Raw genomic sequence first — 16457 nt, forward strand, 5'->3', positions numbered from 1 at the left:
GCCATTACAGCTGCGCTGCCATTGCAGTGCGGGCTGATCTCTCTCCTAAACGGGGCCATGCAGCCCCATTTGGGAGAGAGATTGATCAGCCCCGCTGCATTGGCAGCGAGACCAGGAGCGGCTCTCCCTGCCTTTAAGGCCGAGAGAGTGACTCCAGCCAGACTGCCAATGCAATGTGGGCTGATTTCGGTTCCAACCGGGGCCGCGCAGCCCCACGTGGGACCATAATAATGCCCCTCCGCATCTGACGTCAGACACGGGAGGCATGTCTGCGGCCACACCCGTGGCCCCTGATTGGTGGCGGCCCGAGTTCTTTGAACCCATTTGTCCAATGGTGGCTCCAATCCTGCAAGGATAACATGACAAGTTTGATGAAAGACAAGAGTTCTGATATGTGGGTCCCCATTTGTTGTTGGATTTGTCCTCCATGAATTTGTCTACGTTCCTCTGAAAGCCATCTAGGCTGGAGGCTGTCACTACATCCCATGGCCAAGAATCCCGTAGATTAATTATGTGCGGTGTGGGGAAAGTACTTCCTTTGGTTGGTCCTAAATTTCTTGGCCATCAGTTTCATGCAATGACCCCTGGTTCTAGTGTTGCGAGAGAGGGAGAGAACCTGTATTTAACCTCTCTTTTTTAAGGGGATCATCTTAAATTCAGAGTCTTCTTCTATTCAGGTAAATTTATTTGTTTTTATTTATTATTGAATTTGTATACTGCCTTTGACTAAAGCAATCCCAAGGCGGTTACAAATGTAAATATGGTATATACCTCAGCTTGAGGCCCTGAATGAGTCCCCCCCAATCAGGATCCAGCAGCATGCCAGGTAGGCAGGAGGAAGAATGGTAGAGAAAGCTCATATGCAGCCGGCGGGCCTCCCTCTCTCATAGCCCAGAGACATTGGTTCGCCCAGTTCAGTTATAGCTCTGCCCCTCTATTGCCGCATCCGAATATGGTAGTAGCATTGTCAGGTGGCAGATAGTGATGTGCCCGGACCGGTCCGGAGGCCATTCTACAGGCCTCCGGACTGGTCCAGACAAGAGCGGTTTGGGTTCGGGTGGATTGGGGTGGGGGGTTCCTTTAAGGGCGGGGGAGGGTTTACTTACCCCTCCCGCCGCTTTCCATACTCGGGTGCACGTATTTCTTTTAGTGATTGGGGCGGCAGGATACCACCCTGCCACCCCTTCTCCCGTGGGGCTGCTGTAGCAGCCTTCAAAAGGCTTTAAGAAGCCTTTTGCACGCATGCACGTCGCGCGTGCTTCACGTGGACGTTTTTTTTAAAATTGCCAGATTTGGGGAGGGTCGTATCTCAGCAGGGAGCACATTTCACAATCTCAGGGCAGCAACCGAGAAGGCCCGTCTCTGTGTAGCCATCAGACCAGTTGGCGGTAACTGGAGATGGACCTCTTCAGGTGACCTCAATGGGCGGCAGGGTTCATAGTGAAGAAGACGCTCTCTTAAATACCAGTTTACCAATATGAAATACCAATTTAACGACAATGTTATTGTCGTTATCATCAGTTTGTGGGGCTATATGCAGTTCTGCAAGGAAACACTCATGATTTAAAAAACGCTTTCCAAAAGGACCCTTGAATTAAGTACAAACATTGCACAGGCATGGTGGGAGAAGTTGGAGATGGTAAGGGCATGGGCACTATCCAATAGGGGTCCCTAACAGCCATAAAATGAATTTTGTTGTTAATTTTTAGTATTTGTACCCTGCTGTTCCAGCAAAAAGGTGCCCAAGGTAGCTAACAACATAGAAAATAGAGGAGGCCCTCAAATATCATGGGTTTTGTGTTCCACGATACCATCACGAATACTGAAACTGCGATAATTGAAACTTTGTGCCTATGGGAATGATGGGGTTGGGTTCCTTGGCATATTAAAAAGTACAACCCCCCCCCCCAAAAAAAACCCCAGCGGGGAAAACCAGAAATAAGAGAGGAGTACAGCAGCGGGGAAATGCTTGACTAACAAGTAGAAGGTTGCTGGTTCGAATCCCCGCTGGTACTATATCAGGCAGCAGAGATACAGGAAGGTGCTGAAAGGCATTATCTCATACTGTCTGGGAGGAGGCAATGGTAAACCCCTCCTGTATCCTACCAAAGAAAGCCACAGGGCTCTATGGGCACCAGGAGTTGAAATCGACTTGACGGCACACTTTACCTTACAGCACTGAGCCTGTACTCCAGCTCTCCAACTCCTCCAATGGCCCCAAAGACATACCAAAGTAATTGCAGAAAAGATGATGAATGAACATCTTTGTTCATTCAGAATCTTCTTTGGAGCAAAATCATGAATCAGCTTAGAATCCACTCTCATTTCCCACCAAAGAATCTACTTCCAGAACACCTCAAACATTGAAAACAACAAATCTCAGTACCCCATGGGCTTGTGGTTTCAGGGTGGTTTGCACCCTATTGGCACTACACCACAACCTGCTCTGGGCCACTCTGGTGCCCACCAAGTGGAGTTATGGAGCTGCTGAAATCCCCATTATTCCCTATGGGGGGAAACTTAAAGGCATGCCAACTTCAAAAAATTGTTTAAAAATCACCCCTTTCACCAATTTCTTTAAAATCTGGGTGGTGGCAGGCACCCATTGGGGAACTACCACTTGACCCACTCTTCTGCCCCCGGAACCCCTTTTCTGCCATGAATCTGCCACAAAGACAAGCCAACTTCAAAACGTTAAAAAATCACCCCTTTGCCCAATTTCTTTGAAATCTGGGTGGTAGCTTCCTTTGACCTATTGGACACTACCACCCACCACAACCCAGCCTGGGCCACCCTGGTGCCCCCCATGTGGAGTTATAAGGCTGCTGAAATCCCTATTATTCCCTATGGGAAAAAGCTTAAAGATGCTTGAACTTCACAAATTGTTCAAAATCACCCCTTTGCCCAATTTCCTTTGGAATTTGGGTGGTAGCTTCCACCCATTGGGCACTACCACCCACCCCACTCTTTTGCCCCTGCAACCCCTTTGTTCCCCTAAATCGATTCAGATTCAGAAAATTTGGGTACAAATTGAATCTGGGGTGATTCTCATGGGGGGGGGCAGATTTGGACCCAAAATAAATCAGGAGTGATTTGGTTTGGGTACAAATTGAATAGAAAAAAATCAATTTGTGCAAATCCGTACTCTCTAGCTTGGACCTTCACTCCTTAGCCTCCACCCTCCAGGGCGGTTTTCACACTTTACTGAGAGCTTACTGTGAGCTTTACTATAAGTTCGAAGTTGCCCCCCAAAAACCAATGCAAAAAGTGGATTTTTTTTACCCTAGATATAAATTGGGCTATACTCTAACGTGCAATGAAAAACCCGAATTGTGTGTGAAGTGCTCCCTGATAGTTCGCAGGGGCTTTGGGGTAAATCTGGTCGATATGTGAACACACCCCCTCCATTCCAGAGATGTGAGCTAAAAGCGCTGTGTGAAAAATGCCCAAGTCACCATACAGTCTCCTGCTCCCTGAAAAAACTCCACCAATGTCCCTTGGTCTGGAACTCCCTCCTGGATCTCCTGTGTGGTGCCTCTCTCTCTCTCTCCCCACCCCCCTTCAAATCCAGTTCAGAATCTCTCTTGCATGAATTGCTTTGTCTTGACCCCCATTCCCAATTTAAGTAAAGTCTAGATGAATTCATTTAATTGTATTCATCCCTTGTTACTCTTTCCACCACTTCTTCCTGTTTACATTTAAATTGTAAAGTCTGGATCGTATTAGTACCTGGATGGGAGACTACCTGGGAGCCAAGTTAGCTCATGGTCTAAAAAGGAAACATAAGATAGACACCAGCAACAGCCACTGGAGGGATGCTGTGCTGGGGATGGATAGGGCCAGTTGCTCTCCCCCTGCTCAATAAAGAGAATCGCCAGTTTGAAAAGATGCCTCTTTGCTCAGTTAGCAGGAGTAAAGAGCTCCGGACACAGAGTGTTCATGTCACATCCATCTTAGCCTTAAGAAGCCCCATCTAGGCCTTCTAGTCTGGTTACATGTCCAACTGGACAATATGAGTCCATTACTATTGAACGGCCAGAGGGAACAGATTTTGCCTTGTGATTTTGGACCATTTCAGCAAGTGGGTGGAAGCTATCCCCACCAAAACAGACACTGTGGCTGTGACAGCCAAGGTATCTTTTAGTGTTGTTTGCTCCAGATTTGGGGTCTATCTAGTCCCTTCCAGCATCCTGTTTCCATTGGTGGCCAGCCACATGCGGTCTGCCCCCTCTCCACTCCCCTTTTTCTGCAGAAATTCTCTTGTTGCTCCGCATAATCCCCCCACCTTTGGCTACTTCCGAACCCAGATAAACAGGCCTGTGTTCAGTTCCCATTCCATGCATAGCATTTCCTCCAACCCCTCAGCATTTTGCACCATGTCCAACTGCTGTTTATAGATCGTGTTCTGGAAGCACCGGCCATTTGAACAGCAGCATCTGTTGTTCCTCTCTTTAATGATTTGTAGTTTGCCAAACTACTAGAAAGCAGACAACCCTTTTCTTTTCTTTTAATTGGCACTCTGGACTTCAGGTCTTTGGCAGGTCGGAGCCCAAACGTGCATGGGGCTGTGTGCTGCTCCCAGCGGCTAGCGGTGGAAAAGTATGGAGGAAGACATCACAGATTTTGCTCTCAGCACTGAGCTTGGCCAACTGCTTGCTATTTCTTTGTCAGACTCTGATCTTTTCCATCATGGCCGGGTTTTTCTCCCCTCACTCCTTTTTACATTTTTTGGCTCAACATCCAGCCAAAAAAGCTGTCTGAAAACCCTGAAGCTTGCTCACTACTTAGGGACTTTTACTTGGGGATCAAGTTATTACCTTACTGTTACCTTTGAAGTCCCCGCCACCATAGACCATAGGAACATAGGAAGCTGCCTTCTACTGAGTCAGACCATTGGTCCAGCAAGTTTGCAGGCAGAAGGCTCTCTCACTCCTAGCGAATGAGCGAATCTGGGACCATCTGCATTCAAGCATGCAGGTGCTCTTCCCAGAGCGGCCCCATCCCCTAAAGGGAATATCTTAATAAGTGCTCTTACATGTAGTCCTATCCAACCCCAGCACAAAGGAGGCAGCTTGGTTGGCTGTTGCTGGTGTCTATCTTATGTTCCTTTGTGAGCCTTTGGGGGACAGGGATCTATCTTTATTTATTTATTTTTATTTCTCGATGTAAACCACTTTGGTAACTTTCGTTGAAAAGTGGTATATAAATATTCGTTGTTGTCATCCCATTCAAATGTAAATGAGGGTAGGACCTGCTTAGCAAAGGGGACAATTCATGCTTGCTGCCACAAGACTAGCCCTCCTCCCACCCCAGCACAGCCACCTGCCAACTTTGGTCATCATTTTTATTAATGGTCTGAATGTAAATATCTGAGTGAGAATGGTCTAAAGGTACCAGGTTTGTGGACTGGTGATCTCAGAGGTAGGGGTGTGCATGAAGTGATAAGGGCCTTTGGATGCTTTTAGGAGGATTCCCCCACACCTGAACTTGTAAAGGCGAATCCTCACCGGATTCCCCTCAAAATGTGTGTCTTCTGAGGATTCCCCTCAAACCCCCTCAAACTGCTGAACCAGTTCAACCGGTTGAACGGAACCAGCAACCTCTTTGACCCAAATCGGGTCACGGACCGGTGGTTCGGTTCGAATTTGTTTCAAATTTGAACCAAACTGCCCTAAATGGTTCCGAGCACACCCGTACTCACAGGCTGACATACTTTGCAGTGTTCCGTGTGGATTTGAACAGAACGCATGCACAATTGTGCAAGAACACTCTTGTGCAAGTGCAGAAAAACACACCCATGGAGTGATGGGTTGGATGGCCATTGGAAATAATGGCTCCCCATAGTTCAACTTTTTTGAACTATGAGGAGCCATAGTTCCATTTGCACAATGTTCCATTTGCACATAGTTCTGTTTGCACAATGTTTGCATGTGCAGAACTGCGTGCATGTTCCATCAAAAGGCGCACAAATTGCTGTCAATATGTCAGCGAGAAACTTTCAAAATATGAGCAAATTCCATGAAGAGAGTGGAGGAGAAAATGTCATGCCTTTTCCCTTTCCCCCGCTCATCAGCACCCTTTCCCTCCCTCACCCCCCACCCACATTTGTTTGAGTGCACCCTTGCCATAATTGGAAATGCAACAATTGTTTAAAAATGGCACTGTCCCTGAAAAGATTTATTGAGGGATGAAGAAATTTCTTGAACCTCGAGGCCTAATCTGCTGTTCCAATTCCCTCCACTGTGTCAGTTCCTCGGGAGCTCCATTTGCCCGGCTACGGGCCCTCCCACCTCCTTGTGTCCCATCTAGACAATCTCCTGGGATTCCTCCTTTGTCCCCTCCTGTTTTTTTCTCCTTTCAGTCCAAACAGAAGAACAAGAGGGAGGGTTCCAAAGGGCAGGGGAACATCAGGAGCTGGAGAGAAAGCAGGTCAGGGTCCGGCTCCTTCTGCCAACAGTTACTGGGGGGGCGGCGGTGCTGCCCCCCTGAACAATGTTCAAAGGCTTTAGTGAGCTTTGTTCCACTGTGTAGGGATTAGGCCAGGCGGTCTGAGAATTTGCCTTCTAATTAAAAAGGATAAAAGATAGAAGTTGCGTTCAACTAAAACATAGCAATGATACTTCACAAGGTTGAGCTCTCCCTCTCTCTCTCTTAAAAAAAAAACCTGTTAGTCACAAGACTACATAAGAAGTCACCATCAGGTTTGCTTTATTCCTCTTGTTTTCTGCCCAAATTTAAGCAAGGAGAGAGAGAGAGAGAGAGAGAGAGAGAGAGAGAGAGAGAGAGAAAAGAAAGGGCAAAAAGTTTTGAAACTCTTCCCAGCTGTTCCTTAGTGAGGACAGAAGACTAATTGTATGGAAATCATCTTCCATTTACAGTGATTTGTTTTTTTAAAAAAGAAAAGCATTTGCTAATAGGGTGCACACAGGAAGAGTACACAAATAGTCTCCTCACACTGCAGTCTCTAATCAGAGACATCTACAAGGGGACTATCCAACTCCCCACCCTTCATCTATGATTTTAATTGGATCTGACTTATCTCGTTTAAAAAAGAAGCCAGCTACACTGGTTCTGTGTGAACAGGTGTGAGTACTCAGACTATTTCTCCTGATTTGTGTCTGTGCCATATGGAATACAGGCTACCAGGTTGTTGTGCTGGTATTCTTTGATAACTGATCACATTTTTCTTAAATGGAAAAGGGATCTGTGTGTGAGTGTATGAACCAAAATGTAGGAGACCTTGAGGTCCAAAGAAGATCATTGGCTGCCCAACACATTTTGAATATTGCAGTCTTCATCAGTAGTGATTCTAATTATTTGAGGGAGAGACCATAACAGTCTTCTCTATCAGGGGTTCTCAAACTTGGGTCCCCAGATGATGATGGACTACAACTCTCATCTTCTTCAGCCACACTGGCCCAGCCATTATGCCAGGGGGAGATGGGAGTTGTAGTCCAACAACATCTGGTGACCCAAGTTTGAGAACCTACACCATCTCAAAGTTACCACCACTCAAACAACCAAAATAACTACCATCTCAGAAGAGGGTGTGGAAGGCAGTTCTTCAGGTTGTTCTCTCTCTGAAAGAACTGAATTAGGCACCCTTGAGGAAGAGTTACAATACTCAAATGAACTTGTCTTCCACACCTTAAACTCAGCTCCCATTTCATTCCTGAATGTGGTGTCTCCTCTTCTTCCCTCAGAGATCAGAGGGTGGCCTGGATCCTGCTAACTCATGTGCTCCATCTCATCCTGAGCCAATCAAACAAACTACTGAATTCAGTATAGATTTACATGATTTTACATGTGGGTTTTCAGGATGGAAGACCTTTGCCTCTACAAGAGGAGGAGGAGGAGACAATGACAACAACAACAACAACAACAAAAACAACAACTGAGGCTGCCAATGGTGCTACAGGAAACATTACAGACCCTATCCTGTTTTCCCTTATCTCACCTGGCTTTGGTGCTGGGACAAGCCCCAAGCACCATACTCATGCCACTGGTGCTGTACCACATGTTCTGATGCTCAGCTTAAGCCTATTTGTTGCACAGCTGCTCTGTGCAAGAGGCATTTTTGAGCATGCAGAGAGCTAGAAAGGAGGAGGTGAAGCTACAAGCACACTATGATACAGCATCCTAAGAGCTGTCAAAGCCGCGCTTCTTCCCCTGGCATCAGTGCAAAGTTACATAGACAAACCCTGAGATTCACTTGCCCACCCAGCAAGGAATATATCAAAATAGTCATGCTACTTTATTTATTTATTTGATTGATTGATTGATTGATATGCCGCCTTGACTCCAAAGGCTCTAGGCAGTTCACAAAAACAAAAAAAACAAGAACAAAATAAAACAAACTGTTAAAACAATTTAGAACTCTTAGAGAGCGCCTTCTTCAGTATGATCCCCACTGCACATTAAGGTAATCTGAGGAGGTCTGTCTTCAGTTGCCACTACTACGTCTAGTGGTGACTCAGAGGTGGGCCTTCTCTGGACTGCTCCCGGGCTATGAAATGCACTCCTGGCAGAAATCCGTAATCTGAGTTTATTATTGACCTTCCGGACAGCCCTTAAGACCTATCTATTTGGCCTGGCCTTCCAGGGTTTTCAAACTGTTTTTAAACTGTAAAAGTTTGGCCTGGTTTTCCAGGGTTTTAATTGTTTTAATAAAGGTTTTTTGTTGTTTTTACAGTTTTCAATTTTAACAATTAATTTATTTTAGTGTTGGTTTTAATTTAAACTGCCCTGAGCCATTTTTGGAAGGGCGGTGTAGAAATAAAAAATAATAAGCAAACAAACATTCAAAGATTACTAAAAGCCTGGCTGAAAAAAAAAGAGTCTTAAGGGCTCTTTAAAGGGCTGGTAAAGATGTTAAAACACAAATATCTATAGCGAATGCATTCCTCAGCCTAGGAGTGACTACAGAGAAAGCCCGCTTCCGAGTCATCGCCAGACGAGCCAGCGGCATACGGAGACAGAACTCTCTCAATGACCTCAATGTGTGGTGGGGATCATGCAGAAGAAGGCACTCTCCCTGGAAACCCTGTCCTACTTCCATAACACAGAGAAATTTCAAAATGTGGTACTCCAAACACACCCAGACTATTTGAACTGTCTGGACATTGGGACATATTTGGTCAGGCTGTGCACTGAATCGGAACAATAACCTGATCTGATTCAATACAGCCCCGATAGGCAGCATTTTAATGTTGTGCTGTAAGCCGGCCAGAGAACAATTTCTTATGGGGCAGCTAACAGGTGTTATTGATTGGTTTGCTTTATCCAGACATCAAGTCCTTCCCAAGGACCTGGGATGGCTGGATTTTATTATCAATATTGTTGTTATTATTATAGATATCGTTGCAAAATATAGGCTATTCCCAGTAAAGTTGCTTTTTGTAATTGGCTGATTGTGATTTCTGTGGCCCCTATGAGGTGCTCTTCAAGTTGTTTTGGAATTGCACCTGTTGTTGTTGTTGTTGTTATTTTGCATCATATCCTTTGGAAGCAAAATTGCTATATCAGCGCCCCCAATATGATATTTCCATATCGTAAAACTGCATAGAACTCCATGCGATGAATGGATGGCTGTTCTTTCATGCTTTTATGTTTTGTTGATGGTGTCACAAGACTTGATGTGTCATGTACGGAAAGTGCTGGGGTGGGGAAGATTGCCGTGATGTGACTGACAGCTCCATTTCAGTGCCAGGTTTTCAAGCTACTCAGAGCACGCTGCAATGAGTTCATCTCCCTTCCAACTGCAGTGCTGGTGGGAGGAGGGATGGCATATTATGACGTGTAGGAACGAAAACTCCACCCTTCTTGTGAGCACGTCTGTCTTTAGAACAGGGCTGCTCAACTTAGCCCCCCCCCAGCAGATGTTGAACAACTACAACTCCCATAATCCTTAGCTATTAGCCACTGTGGCTGGGGATTATGGGAGTTGTTGTCCAAAAATAGCTGGGGGGCCAATGCTGAGCAAGTCTGCTTAAGAGGAATGGGCTGGGAAGGGGCTTTGCTGCAGAAATAAATAAAGAGAGAGGCATCTGTGATTTGGTTTGTTACTTCTGGTCTTTCTGATCAAACTGCAATCTGTGAGACAAAGTCCGTCCAGGAAGGACTTGGCCGGTCTTGTAGTAGCAAGCCTGAATTGTCCCCTTTGCTAAGTCACATATGAATGGGAGACTACATGTGTGAGCACTGTATGATGTTCCCCTGAGGGAATGGAGCCAATCTGGGAAGAGCATCTCAAGTTCCAAGTTCCCTCCCTGCCCTGGCATCTCTAAGGTAGGGGTGAGAGAAATTCTTGCCTGCAGCCTTAGAGACAGAGGTGCTCTTACCCCTGAACATCAGGGTGGAAATCCAGGGCCTCCACACCCTCTGGGACCCCCCCAAATTCTCTTTAGTCTGTCCAGAGTTGTGTGGTTTGTGCCTTAAGGAACCTATGTGTTAAAAATGATGCTTAATTTGCAGTGGGGGTGGGGTGGGTGGGTCCAAAGGCCTTTAGGTCCAGGCTCCAAAATTACCTAGGTGCACCTCTGCTTGGAGATGCCACTGCCAGTCTGTGTAGACAATGCTGAGCTAGATGGACCAATGGTCTGACTCAGTCGAAGGCAGCTTCCAGTGTTCCTTTGGCCTCCAAGCATCTGAGAAAAGCACACATGTGAAGCAGGGGAAGGTTTGACTGCTCCTCAGATACCCTGGCTCTTCGCTTGAAACGGGGGTGATATCAAGCCTTAAGAAGGGTTCGCCATCAACTCTAAGAAGGTTCTACCATATCTGAAAGTTTTATCAGACTCTTACTTACAATAATATTTTTGATTATTTCCTATTATATCCTAAAGATAAAGGTAAAGTGTGCCGTTGAGTTGGTGTCGACTCCTAGTGACCACAGAGCCCTATGGTTGTCTTTGGTAGAATACAGGAGGGGTTTACCATTGCCTCTTCCTGCACAGTATGAGATGATGCCTTTCAGCATCTTCCTATAGCACTGCTGCCCAATATACCCTACATGCCATTACATCCTATGAGATTATTCATCATCCCAATAACAATTTAATCCAGGCTGGTATAGTTACTGGATGCACACTTTGCAAGTTGCTTGCATCAGATTGGGATAGGATCAGATCCACTGATTTCATCTGCACACGGCCCTAGTATTTAGAACTTCCACTGGTTATTGAGGAAACGAAGTCTGTCTCAAAACAGTGACAGGTCCTCCTACACAGCAAGACAAGGAATGGATGGGACCATAATGCTGGGCTGTGGGAGTTCTACACTCACACCATTGAAACAGCCTTGGCCAGAATTGATGTGATTTCCAGTGGCAACTAAGGACTTGATTATGGTGGCTAAATGCAAACTGTGATTAGCAGCACATCAGAACATATCTGCTCAAGGTTGACTCAGCCTTCCATCCTTCCGAGGTTGGTAAAATGAGTACCCAGAATGTTGGGGGCAATATGCTAAAATCATTGTAAACCGCTTAGAGAGCTCCGGCTATAGAGCGGTATATAAATGTAAGTGCTATTGCTATTGCTACCCAGCCAACCAACCAACCACTCAACTATCCACTCACTACTAGTTACAGCTTTAAAAATGAAACATGTTTCTGGCTGCCGCTGAGGGTTTTTATATTGTCTAAATGGACATTCCACATGTACGTATAGCGTGTTCAATTTCAATAATGAATATATACACCTGGCTGCCACAACCAATCCCTCCCCCCCGACCCCAATCAGAGGCTGGGTTCGAATTCTCTGTGGTCCAATATTTCATCCCATCTCTTAGAAACACTGGAAGCTGCCTTATACCAAGTCAGACCCTTGGTCCATCTAGCTCAGTATGGTCTATTCTCACTGGCAGCAGCTATTCAAGGTTTCCGGCCGGAGTATCTCCTTGCCCTACCTGGAGATGCTGGAGTGAATCTGGGGCCTTCTGAATGCAAGCAGATCCTCTACCATTGGGCTACAGCACCATCTCCTAAGGGAAATATCTTATAGCACTCACATTTAGTCACCCATCCAAATGCAAAACAAGGCAGATCCAACTTTAAAAGGGGGGCAATTTATGTTCCCTTCCACAAGACTGGCTCTCCTCCCCAAACTCTCCGTTGACTTGCTCTGTGCTGGAGTGGAGGAGGCTACTGTATTGGGACCGAGTTCAAGAGAGGCAGTCTTTGTAGGGAAGAATTTGAATCAACCCCTTATTTAGCAGAGAAACCCAGTTTGATGAGGACAGAGCTCACAGAGGAGATCTAGAGACAATTGCTTCCAGGCGAAAACAAGTAAGGGTTTATTTTAGAAGGATTCAAACCTAGATAAAAAGTGTGCACCATGTACTAGCTACATTATGGAGGAAGAAAGAAGGAAGAAGAAGGAGCATCCTAAGAGTATCAGCCTACCAATTACAAGAGACTTAGAGCAGAGAGACAGAAATAAGAGAGAACAAGGGAGCACTCCTAGGGGCTATTCTGACAATCGGCAAAAATTGGGCTAGGAGAGCCTAGCTCAATTTTTGCCAAGCATAAGAACCACCGGGCTCGCAGCTGAGCCCGGTGGTTCTAGAGCAGGTAACCCGCTCTGCAAACCTGGTTTTAATAATTGTGAATAGCCACGGCGCGGCTTCACGCCGTGCCTACTCACAAGGAGACCCCCCCAAGAGGGGCCCCGCCAGCTCCGTCTCAGATCCGGCAATCGTGTGGGCGACCGATCCGGTTGCCCAGGGCTCCCTCCCCACTCGTGAGCAGGGAGAGCGGGCTTAGCCCGCTCTTCCCACTCACCACCCCAAACCAGGTCTCACGGATCGTGAGACCCACTCCCACGACTGTCTACTGGTGCTCCTTGAGGTCATTCACACAATCAAAAACTGTGTTCTATCCGGGTTTGGGTGCTGTGTGAGCTCCCAATTGGTGGAGGTGTGGAAGCAAGGGTTTGGTGGAAGCAAGGGGTTTGGATAACTTCATGGAGGAGAGGTCTATCATCGGCTACTAGTTGGAGGGCTATAGGCCACCTCCAGCCTCAGAGGCAGGATGCCTCCGAATACCAGTTGCAGGGCAGTAACGGTAGCAGGAGAGAGGCCATGCCCTCAGCTCTTGCCTGTAGGCTTCCAGCAGCATCCGGCGGGCCACTGTGTGAAACAGGACGCTGGACTAGATGGGCCTTCTTGGGCCTCAAAATGTCCCTAGTGGTTAATAGGAGTTATAGGTGTTGCGAGTCTAGGAGGCTATTCTCACGAGCGTGCAAAACAGATCTAAGGGAGCCCAGCCCGGTTTCGCATGCTCGTGAAAACCACTGGGCTTGAGGGTGAGCCTGGTGGCTCCACAGCGGCAAGCCTGCCTATGTAGCCGCCCTATTAAATGGGGTTAAGGGAGCAAGCCCTCCCTTACCCTCATTTTCTTGACTATGTGTCAGCCACAGCTGCTTGCAGCCACAGCTGGCAAGCTCAAGGGGGAGGGGGCTCCCAATAATCCACCGCACATTATTGGGGCTCCTGGGTGCACATTATTGGGGCTCTCTGCTCACTGCACCACTTTCAAAGTTTGAAAGGCTGGTTTTGAAAGGGGTTCCATACCCATGGTGGTATGGAACCAGGCAGCATTTAGAGCTTCACCTCAGGTGCTGCAAACGTCATGAACTGTGCTACGGGGGAGAAAGGGAAACATGTCACTTTTCCAGCCTTTTCTAGTAATCAGGGGTGCTATTCTCACGACCAACAAAATTCGGGCTAGCAGAGGCTAGCCCGATTTTTGTTGGTCGTCAGAACCACCAGGCTCGCAGCCGAGCCTGGTGGTTCTGGAGCAGGTAACCCGCTCGAGAACCCCTGGCAAAAAGCAGGTTTGTGGAGCGAGTGCTTCTGCAAACCTGCTTTTTGCAATTGTGAGTAGCCGCACCGCGCCTTCATGCCGCGCCTTCACACCGTGCCTTCTCACGAGTAGACCCCTGTCCGGGAGGCTTAAAAGCAGCCTCCCGGCCCGGGGGTCTCCCCAGCATGCCCTGAGTGTTCACGCAGGGCATACTGGGGCTTGTGGGGGCCACGTGGCCCCCGCTCCCCCCACCCCCCACCAGCTCCATCTCAGAGCCGGCCATTGTGTAGGCGGCCGATCCGGCTGCCCAGGGCTCCCTGCCCGCTCGTGAGCGGGGAGAGCGGGCTTAGCCTGCTCTTCCCACTCACCGGACAAAACCGGGTCTCACTGATTGTAAGACCTGGTCCAGGATGTATTGGCTGCATTTCTATATAACAGAGCCGAAATAGATGGACACATCCCATCAGTGAGAAAGACCCAAGCATCTTTAAATATCCAGTTCTACCCCCATAACCCTGCTCTCCCCAGCACTTCCCTCCCCTCCGGTCTCCCATGCTTGCATATACAGTACACCCCAGGCTTTCTGGGTTTGGGGGAGGGGCATTCCTCTGTTCACTGGACAGGCCCTGTTCAGCTCCATCATTTAAGCCACCCTTCTCATCAACAGGCCAACAGCTCACACGCCTTGAATTAAGCATCTGTTCCTCTTGCAGTGCACTTGAAATGACGGGTCCAAGCCATGTTATCCTATGCAGGAACTGGAGGTTAGCAGTTCTCGAAGAGCGACGGGCAGGATTATAGGCATTACGTTTTGAGAGGACAAGGTGGGCGGTTTGCTCCAAAGCCCTCTAAGCTTCCAGAGCGGCCCAGCTCCAGTTGCACACACAAGTGTAAAAGGAAGGGCCTTTTCGTTCCCACACGTCTCATGTTACGTCATGAGGCCAGGAGGGCTGCCTGCTGCTTTTCTTTCTGCTCTATTCTTCCCCCTGGAATTTGTCGTTCGTGTCTATAAAACGACGATGAATCAAAGCAGGTGTGGCCCTGTTAGCTGTCCAGATGGGAGCCCTCCTGGGCCACTCAGAGCACTTCAGACGGAGAGCAGGACAGAAACGTCATGCATAAATATATGAAAAACAGAAGGGGAAGGTAAAACATAGTTTAAAACAGGGCTTCTTACATTTGCATCCCTTGATGTGGTTGGACTACAACTCCCATCACTGGGAATCTTTGGCCAGTATGGCAGTGGATGATGGGAATTGTACTCCAAGAGCATACGGGGACTCAAGTTGAAAGCCCCTAGTTTAGTGTGTTGCACAGAAGTCTGGGCTAGAGCAGAGATCTTCGACCATTTCAGACCCTGTGAAGGAATGAGGCCTGAACCCCCCTCTTTTTGTGTTACAGATTCTATTCTGCCAGCCGGGTCTCACAATCAGTGAGACACGGTTTGCGAGAGTGAGCGGGGAGAGCAGGCTAAGCCCACTGTCCCAGCACATGAGCAGGGTGGGAGCCCTGGGCAGTTGGATAGGCTACCCACACGATTGCCGGCTCCATGACAGAGCCGGCGGGGGCTAGGGGGAGCGGGGGCCAATTGGCCCCCGCAAGCTCCAGCATGACCTGCATGAACGCACAGGGCATGCTGGCGAGAGCTCCCAGTAGCCGGGAGGTGGCTTTTCGCCTCCCCTCCGGAGGGGGTCTCCTCGTGAGTAGCCGCAGCACGGAGCTGCACCGCGGCTACTCACGATAAAAAAACCCGGGTTTGCGAAGCACTCGCTCAGCAAACCTGGTTTTAGAGGCGGGCTACTTGAACGGGTTACCCGCTCAAGAACCACTGGGCTTGCAGCCGAGCCCTGGTTCTCACGATTGCAGAAAATCAGGCTAGTGGAGGCTAGCCTGATTTTCTGCAATTGTGTGAATAGCCTCTGACTATGTCAGTGGTCCCCAGCCAGGGTTCCTCCAGATGTTGCTGAACTACAACTCCCAGCTTCCCCTGCCGCTCTCTACGTTCAGTGTTAAAAAGCAGTGCAGGGGTCAAGTTCACACTTCCTGTTCTACAATTTGGTTCAGGAGGGGAAAGAGTTTTACTGGTTAACCTTTGGAGGGAAGAGGAGGGTTGGATTTGACTGGGTATCTTTTAAAAGAATGGGAGGGAACATGAGTTGTCCTGACTGGCTGGTTTCGAGACATTTGGCGGGGAGGAGAGAATAAAAGGAGGCTTGCCTGCAGCAGAGAGTTAGTTGAAAAGTGGGAGAGCTGAAGAGTTGGAGTCTGGGAGAGCCAGGAGAGAAGCGCTGCTGAAATTAGAGCTGAAAGATCACTGGGAGGCGGGTCTCACCAAAGCATCCGCCCACTCGATTGCCGGCTCCATTACGGAGCTGGGGGGTGCTGGGGGGAGTGGGGGCCGATCAGCCCCTGGAAGGTCCAGCATGCCCTTCGTGAGCGCGCAGGGAATGCTGGAGAGACCCCCGGAGCCGGGAGGTGGCTTTTCGCCTCCCCTCTGGGGGTCTACTCAAGTAGCCGCACCACGGCAACGCGCCATGGCAACTCGTGATTGCTAAAACTGGGATTGCGGAGCACTTGCTCCGCAAACCTGGTTCAAGCACTGGGCTACAGAAGCAGGTGACCCGCTTAGGAACCACCGGGCTCGCAGCCAAGC

Source organism: Hemicordylus capensis, chromosome 1 (assembly GCF_027244095.1).
Source record: "Hemicordylus capensis ecotype Gifberg chromosome 1, rHemCap1.1.pri, whole genome shotgun sequence".
NCBI classification, from domain to species: Eukaryota; Metazoa; Chordata; class Lepidosauria; order Squamata; family Cordylidae; genus Hemicordylus; species Hemicordylus capensis.